Source organism: Polistes canadensis, unplaced genomic scaffold, assembly GCF_001313835.1.
Source record: "Polistes canadensis isolate GaletaPanama2010 unplaced genomic scaffold, ASM131383v1 scaffold_11, whole genome shotgun sequence".
Lineage (NCBI taxonomy): Eukaryota > Metazoa > Arthropoda > Insecta > Hymenoptera > Vespidae > Polistes > Polistes canadensis.
In genome coordinates this window covers 131,787-146,912 of record NW_014569558.1, presented here as the reverse complement: position 1 = coordinate 146,912, position 15,126 = coordinate 131,787, and the positions used below count along the sequence as shown (strand labels likewise).

General features: G+C 33.2%; 1 long non-coding RNA gene across 1 annotated transcript; it reads left to right on the top strand.

Moving 5' to 3' along the window:
• The first annotated feature begins 305 nt into the window (after positions 1-305).
• Positions 306-14,829, top strand: LOC106793155. Its single transcript, XR_001382382.1, has 2 exons — positions 306-1,394; positions 14,341-14,829. It is a non-coding gene; the product is annotated as an uncharacterized LOC106793155 (long non-coding RNA).
• Positions 14,830-15,126: the final 297 nt, after the last annotated feature.

Here is a 15,126-nt window from a genome sequence, read left to right as displayed (position 1 = left end):
CACGACGAATGGTAGGAGAGTATTCCCGTCCCTTTCTTACTAGGGATACACAACAGTCTTTCTCTCTCTTCTGTCCTAAAGGTATCTTTGTTGCTCCACACGTTTCTTCTCTCTCAACGACACCCGTACGACTTGTGATCCCTCCCTCACTCCCTCTTTATCTCGTTCACGTTCTCCCTCTCTTATATACGCACCATCCTCGGACTGGCTAGCGTACCTACGGCTCGTGCGAGTTCGGTAATGTCCGTATGCGTTCGGGTATGTTCGCTGGGGCAGCGGCGCGCGCCTCGTGTCTCGCGAAACGTATCGTTCAGTATGCACCGTACAGTTGCCGCGTTGGGAGTATATGATCTTCCGTGCTGCGAAAATCGGTTATCTATGAACACGAGAATGCATTGAGATAAATAAAAATAAGAATAATATAATAATTTATCATTGAATGTGGTACATATTCTATATAATATTAAAACGAATTGATGCGATTCGAGATAAATAAAAGCTAGTGTCGCATCGAAAGAAAGCTTTTTTACTCGTATTTTTCATTCGATATCTTCTATTTAATTTTACTATATTTAGTGAAACGTATGCATATGATCGTCATCTTCGTTAAAAGAATATTGAAGGATACGACGTTAGCTTTTTGGTTGGACCCTTGAAGGGTCGCAAAGTGGTGCCGATTAGGCGGTGACGTTTTAAAGAGCTGTCACGTATTTTTTAATTATCGTTATTAACTCTTCAGGGATGACGATTTTTGGTGACCAACGTAACGTTAGATCGTAACGATCGAATCAGGGGGGGTGGCACAGTGGAAGGAATAGCTCGCGAAGGAAAACAAAAGATAAAGAGAATACGAGAGAGAGGAAAGAGGAAAGAGGAAAGATAATTGTTATGGACACCAACGCGACGAACGAGCTAATTTGTATCATTCAAGGAGGCGGGAAGCTGTTGGTACAAGAAACGAACGACACGCGGCCTGGAAAAATCGATCGGCTTGAGTTTTCAACAAGTTGTAAATTGAGAAACCGCCATTTGTACGATTCGTGAGAAGTTATGCGGTGAATAAGTGTCGCGAGTGAGTCTCGCGGTCGAGACGGGATTCAAACGTGTTCTTTTCCTTTCATTTCCAGTTATTCTCGTTTTTTTCGTACAATAACGAGGACACGATAAGCTTTTGATCGTGACTTTAGTAAAGAAGAATTGATCGAGTTATCGAGTGATTCAAGAAAATATTCTTGGAAGGTTGATTCTTAAACATTTCGTCGAGAGATTCTCAAGTGAGTGATCCGTGCTACTGTAGAACTACTGCTCTGCTTACAAGTCGACGAGTGATTCGTGTGTGTACCATAACATCCTTACCAGCTAACTCAATTGGATTGGATTGCTTAATTGATCAGGTATTTTTTTATTGTAATAATCTATCCGTTAAAACAATTGATTTGTAAATAAGCTAGACAGTTTTAATAATAGTTACGAAGAAATAGGAACGATCAGTAAGAACAGTAACAAATGGACTATACGATTCATCAATATGACTATCTTTTCTTATGATAATATAAGTTTTGTAATTATTAAGAGGCTCATGGTTCGGAAAACGTGTCATGTAGCAATAAATCGTGGCTTGCTTCCTGTTTGGATAATGAACCAGGAACCTGCTGTTACGAACGTCTGGTCTCGTTAAGGTGCATTAGAACGCGTTATAATACATCGCATTATCTCTCGAGCTTAATGATCCGTGCTTGGTTATATTGAAATAGAATTAATATACTAAAACATATCTATTGTCACAGGAATGATTTCTCAATATGTTTAGAGATATTGATATTGTTGATTTGCGAACCAATCTTGAATGAATTCCGAAACGAATACTCGCTCGTTGATGTTACGATGAGATTTTGAATTAAAACAAAAAAAAGGCGGCAAACCTTTCTCTCTCTTAAGTGTGAAAACGAGCAACGCGATTGGTTCGTTTGACGTATGACACGATGAGCGCGACTCGAATTTTCGCGCTTCGCTGGCTAACCCAGGTCCTCTGTGGGAAAAAATAAAATAAAAAAATATACATACATATATATATATATAAAAAAAAGAAATATTTGCCGGTTCGTTAGTCTTCATTATCATCGAGTCATTAGGTTCTAACCGCAAGTATATGTATACATATACGCCTTTTATAAAACCACGGAACATCGTTGGTCGAGTCGAGATAATTGAAGCGTCACCGATCCTCGGGTGCGCAAAATTCGCATCGTTTCGATGTTAATCAGCGGCGCGAAAATGTTTACATCGAAAATATGTTTGAGTGTATGTGTGTGTGTGTGTGTGTGTGTGTGTAATAATTCAATAATAAACTTCTCTTGTGCGTATATAATATATATATATATATACGTACATATATAATATTAACGTGAATTATGCAACTCCGTTTGTTCTGTTTGTTTCTTTAGATATAGAATATAGGATTCATATAGAATTGAGTTATAAGAAAATTATAAGTATTACTTTCCGACGCGTGTTTTTCTTTTTTTTTTTCTTTATGTATGCGTGTATACATATATATATATATATGTTGACGAAAAAAATTATAATTATTATGTATTCTTGTGAAAGAAGTCGGTCGACGCTAGTTTGTAGCTTATGAAACTTGTACTTTCCTAAGGATCGGCTAAAGTCCTTTAAGATTCAGAGTGGCATGAACTTCCGCCGCTGAATTTTGATTACTTTATTATTTGTTTAACAGAGGAGAGAGATGGGAAGAGAGAAAGAAAGAGAGAGAGAGAGAAAGGGAAAAAGGATAAAAAAAAAAGTAATATGTTGGTCTCTATATACATAGATACAACAATTTTTCCCTATGGGATAAAAACGTCTTTTTCTCGTGGCACAAATTTCTTACATTTATAACTAAATTATTTCGAGAGAGAGAGAGAGAGAGAGAGAGAGAGAGAGAGAGAGAGAGAGAGAGAGAGAGATAGATAGATAGATAGATAGATAGATAAAGAAAAGAGATTGCGCGAAAAAGTCGTTGAATTATTCGTGTTCAGAAGGTTGTAGTTGGTATCCAGATGAACCTGAGACTTGGAATAGCGGATTAACGTTGAGGGAAAGTTTCCATGTTCTAAGTGATTTTGGGTTTACAACTTCCAAGGTCCCGGATCCAGCAATTTTCATTGATGTCAGCCAGTTTTGTACGACAAAGCGCTTCCCGTCGACGTAACACGAACCGTTCGGTCATTACTAATGAGATACTAATGAGGTACAAGGATAGCTTTTTGGGACACATCATCATTTTATTAATAGATAATAATAATAATAATAATAATCGAGGTTAACAAATTTTGATGAGGTATATTAGATGAAAGAAAATCATTTTTTTTTCTTTTTCTCTCTCTCTCTCTCTCTCTCTCTCTCTCTCTTCTTATCGATTTTCTCTAGCTTATAATTGGATTGAATATTTTCTTACACGCATACATTCTTGAACACATGCATATATATATATCTATTATGTATGCATAGGATCGATATATCTAAAGACGTGCAAAAATCGATTCTATATATATATAAACTCGTATTCGAAGAATTATTTTCTTTTTAAATAACTTAACCCAATTTACTGCGAACAAATGTATCGTTAATATATTTGAAGCTCTCCGAGAGCGATTTAGTAATAGGATTCTCTCTTGAAAGATCGGACCGTTTGTTAGGAGAAGCCGACTTCAAAGAGTAATTCTACGAAGCGAATAGGGGTTTGGGGCCATACGAAACTCGTTCAAGAAGATGACTACTCACGCGATGTGCTTTCGGATGTATACTATAGGATAATTCCTATGGTCAAGATCGCGTTTTAACAATTTAAATTAGCCTCTTGTCACTCTTTAACCAGTTATTTTCATGGATTTCGTGAACCCGTGAATGTTCCTTTCAAACGTCTAAGAAAAATCATGTAAACAATTTTAGGACGTTTTTAGATACGAGTAAAAAGTAGTCTGTTTATTTGTTTTTTTTTTTTAAATAAATGATAGCTTATCTATATTAAAGAAAATTTCTTGACAAGTAGTAAACTTTTCCTCTCTTCAAGAGAATTTGTTCATAATTTTGTTAAAAACGAAGACAGTTATTTTCTATAATTCGTTAACTTGCTCGAGGATAGAAAGAAACAACTATGAAAGTTATATTGTAAAGTTTTTTTATTTATTTTTGTATTATTTTTTTTAGATAAATGTTAGTATATTTAATCGTAAATGAGAAGAATTTGTTGATACAAGATTACAATATTATGGTGTTTTAAATGCGATTAAATAGGGGATTTTTTGTTTATAATAATTGGTATAATATTTAAGTAATAAACATTTTTGGACATGTCGCATATTTCACCGAAAAGAATTTTTTAATTTTCTTTTGAAAGAAGAAAGAGACATCTTATATAACGCTATTGAAAACAACGTGATGCAACGGAATATTGAGTTTCAAGTTACTGCTGGAAAAGCACAGAAATATTTTATTAATATAAATCATCGATTATAATATTCTATAAGGATCTCGTTCTTCATCTATATTATCTTCTTCCTTTTTTTCCATCTTCTTTTTCTTCTTCTTTTTTTTGACTTTTTCCTTGATTACTTTTTCTTTCTTTTTTTGTTTACTATTGCATCTCGCTGTAACGAGAAGGAAGTAGACGGGGAGATGGTGCTTTTTAATAATTTATTGAGAAAATGGAATGTGTAATACCTCTAGCAACTACTTTTAAATGAGAATCGAGAGAAATACTCAACTTAACGTAGAACTTGAAATAAATTATATCCTACGTACGTTGATTTTGTAACATTATATTCTCTCTGTCTTTCTATTTTTCTTTTCATTTCTTGCAATAAACAAAATAATACTTACTGTATCCAAATAATATTCTGAGTAAGCTTGCATTTGCGTGTTGTAACAAAGTACATATGTAATGCATTAGCATATATACTAAGTATACCCAGTTATATTCACGTAACTATGTCAACATATTCTACGAGTTAAAATAAAGAAAAAAATGTTCAGCTTTATCGTAGGTTCAAAAAAAAAGGATTCTTTAAAAAGTTTTAACAAAAATATTAAATAATAATATAATACTTTGCATTTTTTGGAATTGTGTACCAAAAACAAATTAATCATATTTATCTATGTTAATTTCATTCCAAAACATTATCCTTAGAAATACAGAACTGATATTCATTTAAAATTGAATTGGTTGATTTACTTTTACAGACTAAATCAATTTATTAATATTTAATATTTTCTTTCCTACTTTTTAAGAAAATCATTTTTTTGCTCATATCTATATATGATATTCTTTAACTTTTACTTATAGAATGGAAAAGAATGAGGATTATTTTATACGTAATACACATACACATATATCGATGTATCTCTGTATTACAAGTCGTATAATGATGTGACATTTGCATTTGAAAAAAATGATTTTTTCATATTAAGATAATATTCTCTCTCTCTCTCTCTCTCTCTCTCTCTCTCTCTCTCTCTCAATCTCTTTATGTTGCCTGTTACTAAGGAAAAGAGAGTCTAGGTAAAAGCTGGCACTGGAAAGAATTGAATGGATCTGTTTCCAAGGAATAACAATCGGTATATTACCTAGAAACGTTTCTTTGAAGGCACTTTCGTAAAAATCTTGGCGTGTCTCTTGGAAAGCTATTTTCAAAGCTATAGGTACATTCGGTTTATCATCATCGATTTTGCATTTTTCTCTCTCTCTTGTTCTTCCTTTCTTTCATTCTCTATTTTATCTTTATCTCTCATTCAGTCAGAATCTAGAAAATATCTACGTTACTTTGCTTAAAACCTTTCTTCGATAGCCTCATCGTTGAATCTCATCATTCTCTTTTTTTTCTCTTTACTTTCTTTTTCTTTTTTTTTTTATCTATTTTTTACTGTTTCCCTTTTAAGAGATAAGTAACTACCACTTTTAAAAACGATTGAAAACAAACCAGTTTAATATTTGACTCGTTATAATATTATATTTATTAATATATATGAGTTTCAAAGGGAAATTGAAGACAGTTAATAAATTTGATGAACAATTTATTTGACCCTTGTTGAACGTTTCGTCCCTTACTGGGGACTTCCTCAGCAATTACAAATTTTTTTAATTATGACTTGTTAAAAAGATATATAAACATTACAATAAATAAACTTTAATTTTTTACCTCGATCACTTAGTTCACGCGTCAATAGATATTATTTTATTTTCAGAGTCATACATTACAATAAATTATAGTATAATTAATCCTAAACAACCTTATCTCGTCACACGTAATCATATACTGAATTTTATCTAGATTAGTGTTTAATAATCTAGGTATCTTTCGTATTATGATGTCATCTATCAGTGTGTCTTGTTATGATAATTAAATTTTAATATTTCGTTATAGATGTTGTTTAGATTATTATATTTATTTGTAATCGTTTGTAAGATTTTCACGATTCAAGACATTATTATTGTTAACAAGCCCATTTATATTTTCGATTAATAATTAAAGGTTATAATATAGAAGAGAGAACGAGCTAACCGATCGATGTTTCCTAGAACAGATATTGGTTGTCATAACACCCGTTAGATCGTTCGAAACATGATGCTCTTGATACTGTTGGCCATCATCAAGTAACGGAGTAATCGAGTACATATACGTTTGCCTCTACAGATAATCGATAGTGGTGTACTCTTGATCGATCTACAGGAATTTAGTAAGGGTTCTCGAAAAAAAAGTCTTTCAAACGATAGGAACATTTTAATTGACCATCTGATTATCTTACAATCTTTTTTTTTTTCTTATTTTCGTAATATAAAATGATCGTCTATGTTAAGGGGCTTTTCTCAATAAGTCTAACCGAGAGAAACTGTTTTTATTTATTCATATAATAAACTTATTCAAATAAAACAATTTAAAATAAAATCCTTATTACATAAATTAAATAAGCTACTCAGAGGCTAAAGCGAGATTACTTCCATTTAACAAATTTTTTTTTATATTTTAAAGCCAAAGCTCCTATATATATATATATATACAAAATTACTGTTTTAATTTTTATAATAAATAGACTTTTTTCTATACATTAAGTAGTTTGTGTCGTTTAAGTAATATTACGTTTTACTGATCATACTGTGTATATTTCATTACAAATATTTTCAATTAGTTTCAATTTAAATGAATTATGCATAAGAACAATACGATAACATTCATTAATCGATATTATTTTATTAATATTAGCGTGAAATTATAGAAAAGATTATTTCAAAGTACTCGTGCATAACTGGTTCGATTTTAATTTCAATCGTTTAGAAACATTTCACGTCCCAATTAAATTCTCTTATTGTCGATCTCTTGTATTGCTGATGTGTATATGACGTTCATGGATATAACGAGAGTAGAGAGAGAGAGAGAGAGAGAAAGAGTAAAAGGTGGGTGGGGGTATTAGTAGTATAGATCGTGTTCCAATTCAATCTCGATCATACGCGAGGACGATCAGAGGTAATAATTTCAGCATCCAATGAAGCTTCTATATCAGAAATCTCCAAGCTTAAGAAGCATTGGATTACATTCTCAGAATGATGTCCTTAGAATATTTCTTGAATTCTCTTAACATTTCAAACATCGTTTAAGAATTTGTATTATTTAATAATCATCATCGTGAAAATGTCCTTAATGAAATTATTCAATTCGTTTACTTATACATATACATAAATATAATGCATACTCTTACGTAGATATTAATTGTACGAGTAATATTTCATTCGATGACATCTCGATATAGGTTCACAATTTTGAATACATATTATATCAATTGAAACACGTTATTAGTTATACACGATAGCGTAAGTTATTCTGAAATTACTAAATAGAAATGTGTGCGGTAATTTTCGATTTTTTCTTTTTAACATTTGGTTAAATTTCTACGCTGAACTATGCGTCGTCTCACGCGATTCATTTTCGAAAGCATCGTTGCGAATAACTCAGCTGGGTGGGGGTGCGTTACAAAAAGAGATAGAGATAGAAATAGAGGAAGAGGAAGAAGAAGAGAGGGAGAGAGAGAGAGAGAGAGAGAGCCACACGATCGCGGATTCAATGTATAACGTCAGCAATCGAGACAGTGATCGAGAGTTCCATCGGCAACGGGTTTGGAATTGCCGATGGAACCGAATACGAGTCGGTGAATGCGAGAAAGGAGAATCAGCAGAATAGAATTCAATGTGGGAGAAGGGTGGATGACAGGGGTGGTAACGTGGAGCACCGATGGAATGGTGGAATCGTAGAGAAAGAAAGAAAGAGACAGAGAGAGAGAGAGAGAGAGAGAGAGAAAGAGAAAGAAAGAAAGAGAGGATAGGGTGGACGCGTTGGGTACGTCCATGATGGAGGAAAACGGAGGACGAAGGAGGGTGACAAAAATGAATGGCAGAGCCAGGAGTTCGAGCTTTAATGTTCCTTGCACGATGATGTCGAGCTTGAAATGTTTTGCGCGACGGGAAAGATGCTTCCAAGGAAGGACTGATTCCTAGTGCTTTACCTTCATCTCTTCTCTCTTCTTATATATATTTATATATACAATATATATATATATATATTGTATAACAATACAAGTATATATAATATATGTATGTATCTTTCTATTTTCTATTTCGGTTTTGTTCTTTTTTCTATTTCTATCTTTTTCTTTATATACGTAGGTATTATATGCACATATGTATTGTAAGATATGATTTACCGGGGAATTGCTTCGGAGAATCGTATTTCACCGTCGATCGTCCAAAGAGAGAAAGAGAGAGAGATAGAGAGATAGAGTAAGCTCTGTTTCTTGAAAATATCTATCCAAGAAGACGACGACGAAGACGAAGACGACTACGAAGAGGACGAATAAAAGTGGCTTCGAGCAAGTATGCGTCTGCAATAAATCGATAAAAATTATTATTAGACCATACACGAGAACTATACCGTCAGGAAATTGGCCATTTTATCAGTTTCTCTTTCTTATTCTCTTATTATCCTAGTAATATTATCAATCGTATTATCCTTTTAATCAAGAACATCTTATTTCACCATGGACGATTACTTCAATTGGGTCTAGAGATTTTATTTGATATATATATGTTATATAAATCATGTAATTAACGTCAAAATTATAGGAAATCGAATATTAGAACGATATTGTATAGAAGAGTAGGCTGATCCTAGATATTGTTGATACTCTTAAAGAAATCAATCAAATAAAGAGGCTTCTGTCGTCAACATTAAGAAAGATAGGGTGCTCTTTTGTGTGTGTTTTTGTGTGAGAGAGAGAGAGAGAGAGAGAAAGAGAATGGAAAAATGAGTTTGAAAATTCCATCAAGGATACTAGCGTGACCAGGATCGTGCGATGTCAGGATAGCTAGGAAATGTAATAGCTGGGTAGGCACTTGTATTTGATATAGGAGCATTTGACATTGACAAAGGGTTGTATTCGATAAAGCTAAGGAGTCGCCGATAAAACTATCCAATTTGTCAATTTTTCAATACTCTTAGATGCCAAAACGTAAAGGCGAAATATCGTGCGTGTTATATGTTCTTACCCTCTTCCTCTTTTCCCTTCCCTTCTTTTCTTTTTATTTCTTTTTTCAATAGATATCAGCCTTATTATTGTGAAACTTGTTCCAAATCAACAACAGTATTACGCAATGTGTAACAGTACACGTTTTAATACAACGTTTAACATATATGAATTGTTAAATAATTTTGTAAAAATATTGTTTTATGTATTTGAACACTTTCATTTTAATTCTTGTTTGATACAATTAATTTTATCCATGGGCTTATTTATTTATATACTTTGTTGGATAATACGCAAGACTGGAGTTAGTTTTCTAATGTGATCGTCCTTTGATTACTGTTCGCATCAAGAACTTATATCCATAGACGTTCGTTCTAGCATGTACTTAGAACCCATAACGAAGTTCTCTTTGATCCGTTCCCTTGGAACGAACCCCTATGGTGGCTCTGTATATTAAACAGTAAATTCGATATAGGCTCGCTAAGTTTTCGCCTACATGAAACTAGGTCATTGTTTTGCAACAACAACGGGTATTTTCTTTCTTTCTTTCTTTCTTTCATTTTTCTTTTCGAAAGATTACTCGATACGTACTTGTGAAAAAATATCTATGCTAAACCTGGCACCACCCGCCCGCATCTTTCTCGACTTTCACCTTTTTTTCTTAACGCGCCGCGTTTCAAGCTTATCGAATACGCGATGCAGAAAAAATATACTTTTCAAAGTACTCAATGGAAACATTTTTTTTTATCTATATATATATAATTGTTTTTTTTTGTTCAAAAAAATCACATATTATCTAATGTAAAAATACTATTATAATTTAGATAGATAGTAAATATTTTCGGAATGAACACTTTGCGTTAGGACGTTATATTAGATTTTACTTGTTTGTTAGCTCGATCAAGTTTCAGAATGTTCATTCCTTCTTAAGTAGCGTGTCGGTAAAGACAAAAGTTCGATGGAAACTCGATGTGAGCTCACGCACGGTACTTGAGAATTAATCCTTTCTAGACGTTGGGTATCACCGATAGGAATTAGCAGAAGGATTGACGACACTGTACTATCCGGACGCGTTAACACTCTCTCACATACAAATAGTTTCGTGATGGAGTTTGAGATGCCCTATGTAAATATATATATGTGTTTATGTGTATGTCTGTCCTATGTATTGAAGAGTGTAGATAGGGGTAGAGATAGAGTAGAGGGAGTACCACATTATGCATCGGTACTTGCTTTGTTGGGGCGTCAGTGTCGAGCGAATAGGAACCGCTTAAATTGCATTTTAGCGTTGGAGTATCGCGGACGTTAATCGAGCTTATCGGTTTTACACTCGGCAATGTACCTACGCAATGTCGATCGGTTTTAACGTCTGTAAAAGCCGATACTAATGCGTAATGCGGGTTTCCCAACGTTCGGTCTTGTAACACACGCGTTAATACTGCTATCTACCGCTTGTAACTGCTCTCTCTCTCTCTCTCTCTCTCGGCTACTCTCTTTCTCTCTTTGTCTTTTCTATTTCTCTCTTGGTTAACTGGCTGGCTGGATAGCTGACTGGTTTGTTGGTTCGTTGGTTGGCTGGTTGGTTGGTTGGGTGGTTAGTTGGATTGTTGCAGGATAGGAAAGTAGGAACGTAGAAACATTCGCTTAGAGGATGCACACGCGTAATGATCACGACGTAAGGACAACCCAGGGTTTTAGTATTAACCGTCTAGCTCCTCTTGGTACTTATGTGAAACATCGTACCACTTGCATGGTGCTAGCTTGCACTCACGAAGCTAGGAACAGTTACGTGCGACTCGTGACACGAATATAGTAGTTCTATGGCTTATCGTCAACACCAAATGTTAACCATTTATTTAATATTTTCTAATATTTTATATTCTAAGAATATCGTTTTTCTCTTTTAAATACTACACAGAGTTAAGATTCTTAATTTTTGTTTTTTTTTTTTTTAAATTACGTAGTATATTGTTTATATAATAATACAAAAATCGCGCGTTTTATCGAGGATACAAATAAATCTATATTGAGTTAGTAAATAGAACTATTGTACGATATTTTGTTTTTTATTTCGAGTGACGATTTTCCACTTACATTGTTATTAATCCTTTAACATACGACAACATCTAAAACATATTATTTTTATCATAATCTACAAAATTATTGATTTATTATTATATAATTGTACTTAATTATTATAGTCCATTAAAATGTTATACGTTAACCATATTAAATGACATTTAGCAATGCAAATAATCCGTTCTGTTTCTAAGCTTATATAATAGTTCATTTGTGCCAAATGAAATAATATTTTTGTTACAAGTTTAATTTCATTTTATTTCTATATAGTGGAGTTAAAAAAAATACTTAGTAAAAAAAATTGTATATTCATTCAGTTCGGTAAATGGACTCTTATGATATCCAGTACATATAATACACATTCTGCGAATAAATATTTGCATTTCTTTAGAAATGTTTTGGCTTCTTAGTTTTTTTATTGACCCATAACTGTTACGCGAACGTGACGTTTACAAAATAGCTACGTTAGCATCCATTACAGTATCACAATAGGACGTATCCTCTTGACACAGAGGTCGGATATAGGAGATAACAGAACGTATGAAAATCATCTGTGGATATTTTCGTTAGTCGTCGCGTGCTTAATGGTCCCGGATTACGAGCTTAGAAAATGGTTACGTTCGCGGTAATGCACCTCACCTCTTATTTATTGTAATCGCATGCCACGGCACACACAGCTTTGGGTTATGTGTATTCCATTACTCCTTCCGCTCATGAAGCGGATGCTGTGAGAATATGGAAAGTGGAAATTAATGTTCCGAAGCACGCCTTAAAACTTGCAAATTTATTATGAACGAAGATGTTATAGATTTATAGTTGTTTCTATGAGTGTTTGTATGCGTGAGTGCGTGAGTGGGTATGCGTATGTATATGCATTATATATTGTATTTGTCATGTTTAGAGTTTTTTTATCGTCGTTATAAATCGTCCCGATCAAGCTCGATACTTTGTCTTTGGTTTTTTCGTCTTTTCGTAGAAGAAAAAGACAGTTAGGACGGATGGAAAACGAGTGTGAGAGAAGACGGTGGCAAAAAATGAGAGAAACATTTTGTAGGACAAGGAAGAAATAAACAGAAGGGGAGAGTAGTATAACTTTGGCCGTCGATGTATCACGTTTCATGTGTCATATATTTTTGATATTATATATATATATATATATATATTATTTGAAAGGTAAGAAGGAGAAGAATTGAACTTTCTTCCGAAAAAAATGTATCATTCTTATACTTTTGTTATATTAATTTATCTAACATCGCGTAGTCGTGTGTTTTAATAAAAAAAATCTCTTGATTCTCTTCGAATAGAAAATAAGGTAAAAAGTAAGAAAAAAAAAATAAAATAAAGTAAGAAAAGAAAAACTAAAGTAAAAAAAACAAACAAAAAGTTTAATTTCTTTATCTTACGATATGACAGGTAAAATAGTAATTTGTAAAGGGCTCAAGGGGATATATCGTCTCGTGTCTTGGAAAATTCTTCAGAGTTATAATTAATTTAGGCAAAAAGTTGCAAATTAATTTTCATCTGTTACGTTAAACTTTTGTGGCTGATGAGGGAAACGTGAGTGAAAGGAAAAAGAGTGACAAAAGTAAGAGATAGAGAGAGATAGAGAGAGAGAGATAAAATGGACAAGAATGTTTTATTAAGAAAACAACTGATTGTTAAACTATGTTTGTAAAGAGCCTATTAGTTGTCAGGTACTATGAAAATTTATTATTACGATTAACGATTTTGTGTAACTAAGCTGATATAGGAAGATGAAGGAAAAGCTATAGCAAGCTTTTGGCCTAGAATACGAAAATGAGGTGACTGCTTTGATTAAATTAACGATTGATGTAAACTTCTTTTCTCAAAGGGTTTTAAATCGTCAACACATACGATCCTTGAGATCGTCGAGAACGTTCTAACGATTTTTTCTATGTGCTCATGCACTGAAATCTTTTAATCGTATGTGCTTGCTGCAGAAAAAAATCTATTTTGAATTTAATGAAACAGAGAAGAAAAATCATTTTTTTTTTTTGTAAAAAAGAAAATTAATCTTAATGTTGTATGTGTGTGTTTCTTTTTACTTTGTTTTTGAAGTGAAACTTTTTAGGCAACGATAACGATAAAATTTGATGATACGACGTTAAGAGAGAGGGAACATAAAGGTAGATAGGGAGAAAGAGAGAGAGAGAGAGAGTAGGATAGAATCCTCAATCGATCGACAGTTGAACGAGATTATATGGAAGGTTTTAGTATTAGTTATTATGGGTGGTGTGTTTGTGTTTGTATCTCAGAATTAGTTTATATAATTATTAATGTAAGAATAATACAAAATATATTTTTGTTTAAAAATAACATATACTACGAATAAATAATTTCGATTTGATATTTTATTATATATACAAATTTTCAATTTAAAATAATTACTGATCTGAAACGTTAAAACAAATATATTTTATTTTAAACAATCGAAAATATGAATAAAGTACATTATTTTGTAGATTAAAAGCACGGAATAATATAAGTTATTCCACGTATCGAAATCTTTTCAAATAAAATTCTGTGTTTTTCCTATTAAAAATTCTTACAATAAATATTAAATATAAATAACGAGATGTACACACATATATTACATACATTCATATATTCTAACATTAATCGTAGACATTTGAAAACGATTTTCTAACGCACTAACGATGATATTCGCAGGTTTCCGAAGGAAGAGGAGGTAAAGGAAAAAAAAAAAGAAGGGTGTTCGTGAGGAAGGATGACAATAATGAGAAGGAAGAAGGAGTGAAGGACCACGAGGGTGAGAAAAGGGAGTATAAGCCTAGCATTAGTGAAGGAGTGTTGGAAGTGTTCGAGTCACAGGAAGTACTTTGAAGAAAGAGAAAGAGAAAGACAGGACAGAAAGACAGAAAAAAAGAAAGAGAGATATAGAAGACTGTTGAAGAGTTGCTTGACGAAAAGTAGTGGTGGTTAGTGGTGTTGGTGGTGGTGGTGGTGGTGGTGTTGGGAAAGGGAGAGTTAGTTAGGGGAAGGGAGAAAGAAATTGGAGGGTGGTGAAGGTAAAGTGAGAAGAAGAGGTAGAGGAGGGGAAAGGGTTAAAAGGAACGCGAATTCCTTCTTTTTGCTTGTACTTTAGGTGTAGAAAAAAAAAAGATTAAAAAAAAAAAGAAAAGAAAAGCAAGAAAGTAAGAAAGAAAGGAAGAAAATTCGAAAAGAGTGAAAAAATTGTGTCCAACTACGACGAAGAAGACGAAGACGAAGACGAAACGACACGTTAAACCAACGACGTCGAGATGCCACGAGATGAGATGGCCGTCTCCGTCGTTTTCTATTTTCTTCTTCTTACCCCATTCCTCCTCGTCTCCTGTCGTGCGATGATAACCAATGAGGAGATTGGTAAGTACCCTAACGAGAGAACGTTTTACGTTATTGCGTTTCTCTTTCATACGATTTTCCGTTTCTTTCTTTTTTTTTTTTTTTTTTTTT